The following is a 7,866-nucleotide window of genomic DNA, read 5'->3' on the forward strand; positions in this document are numbered from 1 at the left end:
CGTGGACATTCTACCTAAATCGAAGTTCCCAATTCGCGTAACCCTCGAGACCCACGTCTCAGATTTCACGATACTCGAATATCAAATTTTCAGACCACAAAGGGATGGCTGCATGAAAAGTTACGAAACGGAGTGTAATTAAGATCAAATAACGGATATTATGCATATCTATGCACATATTTGTGATTACACTTGGACAGTTTATTAATGAATTCATATAATATATTTCATTAATTAATTTAATATTTGTCTCAGAAATAATGTATTCTGAAGGTATTAATTGTATGCAATGCTTTTGTAAACTAAACATCGGATGTAATGAAATATATTATATGTATGAGACGTTAAAATGATATTACTCGTTTATAAAGGCCATTACTGATTTTGCGAGATGTTTATAAATTTTTAAGTAGCAATAAATGTGTAAAAATGTAGGAAATTAATAAAGAATTACAAAAGAATGTTATAAAAAGGTTTTTGATATAAATTGAATATAATTGTCCTAGGCTATACAAAATCCATTTTCTTAAAAATATATAAAATATAAAAAAAATTTTGAAAATTTTGAAAAATGTATTAAACAAACGATATGATTTTTAAAAAATCACTTTTTTAAGAAATCAAAAACACATTATTAAACAAAAAAATATATATTAAACAATATTAATAACAGTTGTGCATTTTAAACGAAGCCTGATCTTCGCATTGCTCCAATATCACTTCGATATTCAAGCGCAAACACGAATTTGGCCTCGTATTATTACATTAACAGATCAAACGTACCCGGTGCGGGTAGATCGTTCAATCCGACGATTACGTTACCACAAAAACCGTGAAAAAACTGACGGGAGCTCGCCACGTTACTTCCGATGATCCAACGTGTCAGTTTAGCACGGATTTTGGAGCGGCAAACCACGAAATCGGGTTTTCCGAAACTGTTCCAACAAGCAGCTTCGTCGAAAGCCACGTAAATCGGCATTCAAGCCGATATAATTGTCGGTGGATTAACAGATGAATTACACAACTTATACATTCGCCTGATAATGAGCGAATAAAACTAATCGAACCCGTAACAATCAGTGGTATATATAACGCAAAAGGCACTATTGTTATCAAAAGTGTCAACGATTTTTTTCAAAATACTTAAATGATTTTGTTAAAATAAAAAAGGTATATCAAATATTTATAGAAAATAGAACTCGAAGAGAATCGCATCGAGTCAGATACTGCTTTAGATCAATTCAAATTCGGATCAGCGTCTGCAAATTAATTTCTCAATAATCAATCACTATTACAAGATTTCGTATCTTATTTTAAGCACAGAAAACGGAAAATCGAACTTCGGCTGAGAGTCGCCGGCATTTTCAATATTACTCAGTCATTACTTACAGCTGAAGAAGTTCGACAATTTTTCTCATTACACTTACCCTAGCGTCTCCGCTCATGATTCTGCTTTTCATTGTTCATCTCATGCACCCGTTTCTGTTCAGCCGAGTCTATCATCCCTCCTGTACTCCCCAATCTACTAACTCCGCTATTTTTATTTTCTTTCCCTCACGCCTTGTGCACATCCTCTTCACATGGTACCTTGCCAGATGTTCAGGCGACCCCTTTCTCGCCTTACACATCCGCCGCACCCGCCTACCATCCCTACGTCGCTCGTCCTTCTCACATCTTATGCTCCAACTTCTGACTTGGTCTTGCCGCATTCGCGCTATCACGTGATGTTTATTTCAACAGGATCCTTACGTGAAATTAATCCTGAGCGAAATTGTGCCCAATAAAACCACACTTGAAATGTCAGACACCGCTAAATTTCCATGTCGAACGCGTGTCTCTGGAAGAACGTTCCACGAGTAACACGTGTCCACGATTCACGTTCGGGATCCTGATTAATCTCGCTTCGAGGAGGCGCGAGTGAATCGATGGAATCGTTGCGTGTGACAAGAAACAGACCCTTTACAATAATACAACAGACACGTGAATCGCTGTCAGTCGGTGAAACAACTAGCGCACAGTCCCTAACATCAATCGTGAGATTCTTGCTACGTGTCTGGACAGCGAGGATAATAATTCACTTTGAGCCATTAAACGAAGGCCTAAGAGTATCAGGAGAGATGTATTGTGCCGCGTTACATCGAGCTCACGAAAACTCGGGGAAAAGCAAGCTGCTTTGACCGATCGAAAGGACCCTTTGTTGTTACAGAATAACGCAAGAACCCATACAGCGTATCACGCGACAGACGATTGCGAAGTTAGGCCTACGAAGTTTCGCCTCATCCATCATATTCTCAGAATATTTACAGCGGATTGCTCTACGGGAGAGCTCGAGAACGGCGCGGCAGAAGCCGAGAGAGGCTCGCAAATTGCTCAAACTGCTTTCATCGCCATTGATATGCTAATCTGAATTTCACGGTAGACGTTCATGATTTAGATAGACGCGACAGAAAAAAGTTCCGAGATTTCTTCTTCCATAACCGCGCAATTGTAGCAGCGTACGAAGCGTGCTCGCGCTTCGACGTGCACGGGAAGATTGACTCCGGAGGGATTTATCACGTTAAAAGCACTGGTATTTCGAAACACCCTGCATCATCCTAACGACATCGTGCATTATTCCGGCGTCGCGATGAATGAAAAATGACGTTGCGCTTTCGCCTTATATCGCCGGTCGTCGTGGTTCCATTTAGAAAATTAATAATAACCGTTAACTAGTAATAGCGTGTGACACACGCATCGTAGCCGCGCCGCGAAACGCGCAGCTTAAATGCTTGTCAGCGTGCTTGAACTCATTGCAGCTCCAGCTCAGCCGAGCGCATAATACCGCCCTTCGGTAATCGATCGGTACTCGTTTCGGCTGCAAACGTAATTACAGCTGTCAAAGAGGATGCTCTCTTTTATGAAAGGACTGTACACGCCGCGCAGGAAATAGAGAGAAAGATGCTCGCTGGCCAAGAATCTCCCGGGCACTTTGATGACCGATGCGCTCTCTGCTTTTCTCCTTTCAGTGCACGGACTTTCATTAGGTGGATCGGAATCTGTTTCTTTCGCTCACGATGCGGAAGCTTTCCGGATATTTGCCCGGAATAGCGATCACATATCACGGCGGACGAGATGGCAGAGGGACGCGCATCGAAATTTAGTTGCTTTATCTTACAATAGTTTATTTGGAGAGTTAATCAGCTTCGAAAATTCATTTTTCGAGGAGATGTGTAAAGCTGAAGCTCGTAATTATCAAAATTTTCTACGTTATTAACTTGATAATCTTGCATCAATCATGAAATGCTACATAGCATGTTTTATAATTGTATAATACGTTTTTATTAGTAATATAACTTCGTAATTATTGAAAAATATTGAAATATTGAAAAACTTATTACAAACAACTAATGCTTATATTAAAATTTAGTTTTATTTACAATTTATCTGTAGACTATATCTTTGAAAAAAAAGAGTATCTCGAATAACTTGTATGTCATATGTGATTGAATTTCATCTACTAACTGACGCAGATAAAATCTCTTACGCGATAATTCAGTTATGCGAAATAAATAATATATTGAATTATATAGAAAAAAATAAAATTTTAAAAGCAAAGGTGGAACGTGCAATTAAGTATTAAATTGGCCCATATAAACGCAATCGAAAATGATCGCTGATGAGACTAAAGTGAAAAGAGATTCCCACTGCGCCAAAAAGAGAAGCGTTACAATTTTACCATCGTTGCGTTAATGGATTTCAACGTTTTTCCCGAGGGAAACACTTGGTCTTGATGACCCAATTAAAAGGCGGAATAACCGAGCATTATCGTTGAACTGATAACACCGGGTCGTAACGAACGTGTAAGTGTGTAAGCGCTTTTCCACGCGTTACCGCAACGATGGCTACTAAAAAATCGAAACTGCTCGATCCGTGCGTATTGAGTAAAACGCGCGCGCACTCATCTATAGACCACGTTTAATTAAAATTGTTTCAATTACGCGTGTGGGGTCCGATGTATCCCGCCAAAAGGTTGTTTTTCCATTGCGTAATTAAATGAATTCCATGAAACAATACACATAGTAAACGGTCGCAATGAGTATTTGTCACGGACTAGTGTATCAGCATTTAGTATCAACGATTGCGTCATTTCGCAATTCACTCTTTAATAATCATAGTCATCAGAATATCAAACTCGAATTTAACAACCTGTCACCTTCTAGATAATGCAACCTTTTTAATTTTCCAACTAGAGTGTGCACACGCTTAATGTGACCAAACATAATGAATAAACGATCGGTACGAGCCGGAATGATACTCGAGAATTGCTACGTTTGAAAATTTTCGTAAACGCTAATCCGCGAAAAATGTCGCTGTACGATCCCCGGGGATGGGTGACTCGTTTTATGAATTTGCTTCCTCTATGGCTCTTATACTCTTCTCCGTTAATTTTCAATTTATGCCGCGCGACCCACAGCGGCATGAAATATTCTGCTTCTTATTTAACCGGGCACTGTACGTCAGAAGTATTTTAAACGATCGCTCATGAATAAAACAAATCGTCACATTTAAATTACCGTGGCCAATAGGATCGTGCGCTATAAATTTTCATAAGCTCATCTTTATTAAACCCTTATTAAAGCAAGTGCTACTGTTCGCAACAAAGTGGCTTGTTTCGCGTGGCACTCTTTTTGTCTCTGCTAGCAATTCTGATAACAACGCCTGTTGTATTACTTCACAGAGAATTTTACATCTAAAACCAATCAATTATGCACATCTCTCGACAGTAAAATTTATAATTATTGACACAAGTTAATCTCAGAAATAGTATACACGGATTTGTTGTAAACATAATCAATCCTTATTAGAATTAAGGGAATAAAATTGATTTCGATATTTAATAAAGAAGATATATTACAGAATATTATGGCGGCGATTTATATTCCATTTTATCCCATATGCATCATGTCATTTTTCTTCGTAATTCGATTAGTAACAACAGCATAAATAATGCTCAAAGAATCTCCAGGGTTCGAATAAATTTCGGCGAAGGGATTCTTCAGTGTTATTAATGGCCGCTTGACCAATTCGCATCGGCTCGTTAATAATACCGAAAGCTTTTTCGCTGGAGATTGGCGCGACGACAAGGTTTTAAATTAATGTCAAGAAGAAGGTCACGGATTGCTGGGTTCCACAAGATGGCACACGGCGGATCGTAGAATTCGACGATTACAAATTACGGGGCAAACTGGCGACCACCGCACCGGCACGGCGATCCCTGCTCACCCTCCGCCCGCCCCCGCTACGAAACCGCGCGTTCTAACGTCGGAAATTTATGGTCGTCCCCGTGAATTCAGCCGGCTGGCGTTACGAAAATCGAACGTGTAATTTATACGGTCAACCGTCATTTTCGCCAGGGGCTGAAGCCTTAATGGCTTCCCCTCGGGATCCCCGCTGCCCGTCGATGTCGTCCGCGACGTGTGTACGTCACGCCGTCGTCGTTTCGACGCGACGCCCGCGATCCCGGTCCGCGACGCTAATAATTATCGCTCGGACACGCATCGCGTGTCATGGACATCACCCTCGCACCGTTGATAATAATTGGTGATCAGGTGAAGAGTATAATTGATATATAGCATTCATTAAAAGTGATATTATTCAACCCACAATCGGTAGAAACGACAGAATGACATAATCTATACTATTTCACACGGTGGATTATTTATTAATACGTAAAAGCGAAAATTTTATTCCGGATAGATAGGAATATCATTATTCCGAAATATATTCTAGAGTGTGTTGTTTACACTAGCACAAGTAAATGTGTGATAATTAATAATCAAAAAATGATCTACAAGTGACTCACGCGCAATCACGTGTAAATTGCATTATTAATACTATTTAACAATTCACGGCGGTAAATGGCAAAGGTAATCAGTAATTACGATTATATTGGGTCATTAAGTATGAAACTTTACAAATAGAACATAAACTTTTGCATTTTTTGGCACATGGACATGATTTATTTTCAATCGAAGTATGCGCCCATGTTATCTACGCACTTCTGCCATTTTAGTGGTAGTTGGTCTATGCCTCTACTATAGAAGCCAGGAGTACGGGAATCGATGAAGTCGCGGAAGGCTGTTTCGACTGCCTGTTGAGAATTGAAGAATTTTCCCACCAACAAGTTGTCCAAATTCCGGAAGAAGTGATAGTCGGTAGGTGATAGATCTGGTGAATATGGTGGATGACGGAGAGTTTCCAATTCCAACTCCCGTAGCTTTGCCACGGTCAGTCGTGCAGCGTGCGGTCGAGCATTATCATGCAACAGCATTGGCATTGACCGATTGACCAATTTCGGTTGTTTAATAGCAAGTTGTTGCATCATTTCGTCCAGTTGCTTGCGATATACTTCAGCCGTTATCGATGTACCAGGTTTCATAAAGTTGTAGTAGATAACACCTGGACCTGGACCACCAAACAGTCACCATAAGCTTCTTCTGTGTAATGTTGGGTTTCGCGTGATGTCTCGGTGGTTCATCAGCGTTCAACCACTGATGTGAGCGTTTACGATTGTCGTAGAGTATCCACTTTTCATCGCAGGTCACAATTCGATTAAAAAAAGATTCATTTTTGTGACGGGAAAGCAAAGAAAGGGAAGCCTCTAGACGTTGCGCCTGCTGCGCATCGGTCAATTCGTGCGGGACCCATTTGTCCAACTTCTTTATCTTACCAATTGCAGCTAAATGAACCAATATGGTGGGTATGAAAACATTGAATATCGATGCCAATTCACGTGTACTTTGAGATGGATCGGACTCTACTACGGCTCTCAAGTGATCATTATCCACCTTCGTCTTTGGTCTTCCACGTGGCTCATTAGCGAGGCTGAAATCTCCATCTCTGAAGTTTTTGAACCAATTGCCCACCGTTGCTTTAGTAGTTGAACCTTCACCAAATACAGCGTCGATATTACGAGCTGTCTCCGACACTGTGGTTCCACGGCGGAACTCATATTCATAAATCACACGAATTTTGGACTTTTCCATAGTTCTATAAAAAAGAATCGACCAATAAAACTAATGAAGATATTTGAACAAACAAATATGACATTTGAAGAGCGAACATACATCTATCACACTAACCTAACCTGATACTGACGTCTGGCGCCAAATTTGAGATAACAAATGTTAAAGATGGCGCTTTTACATTTGTAAAGTTTCATACTTAATGACCCAATACATGTCGCACGCACACGATTATTGCGCAGGTATAGTATATTAAACGTATTGAACTAATTAATTAATGATCCAATAGATCGACACAGTGACAATGTAACACTTTGTCAAATACATTCCATTCTCACTCCGAGTATCACATAAAAAATAACAAGAATAAAAAACCCGTAGCTCAAACATTTTTTTGAAATATTTAAGATTCCTTGTTAGAGTAATATTAAATATTTGAAATAAAAATGTTTTTTTTTCTATATTTATTATAAAGAAACTTTTACGTAAAACTATGACTTTATCATAAATATTTTATTTCCTGGTGCGTTGAATATTTTACACAATTCTAGCGCATTGTCCTCCTCATTTTGCTGTTTCACAGCTTGTTTATCATAATAGCTCTTAAAACCAGAATTATTATGTTTGATTGAAACTTTGGGTCCTCAAACACGTAAAGTCCTGATTTCGTGTATCGTTCAGTCCATCGATCGTTGATTACATGCGCTCGGCTGCGGTAGACGGGTATATATAGGTACAGTCGAATCGATTATGATTGCAAGACACTCGCGGCACGACTCGATCTCACCCTCAAACGCCAAGATTCTCGTACGCGTCTGTATGTTATACCTAATGCAAGAAGTTTCTCAATTTAGTTCGCAAT

This window comes from Ooceraea biroi, chromosome 8 (genome assembly GCF_003672135.1).
Source record: "Ooceraea biroi isolate clonal line C1 chromosome 8, Obir_v5.4, whole genome shotgun sequence".
NCBI lineage: Eukaryota > Metazoa > Arthropoda > Insecta > Hymenoptera > Formicidae > Ooceraea > Ooceraea biroi.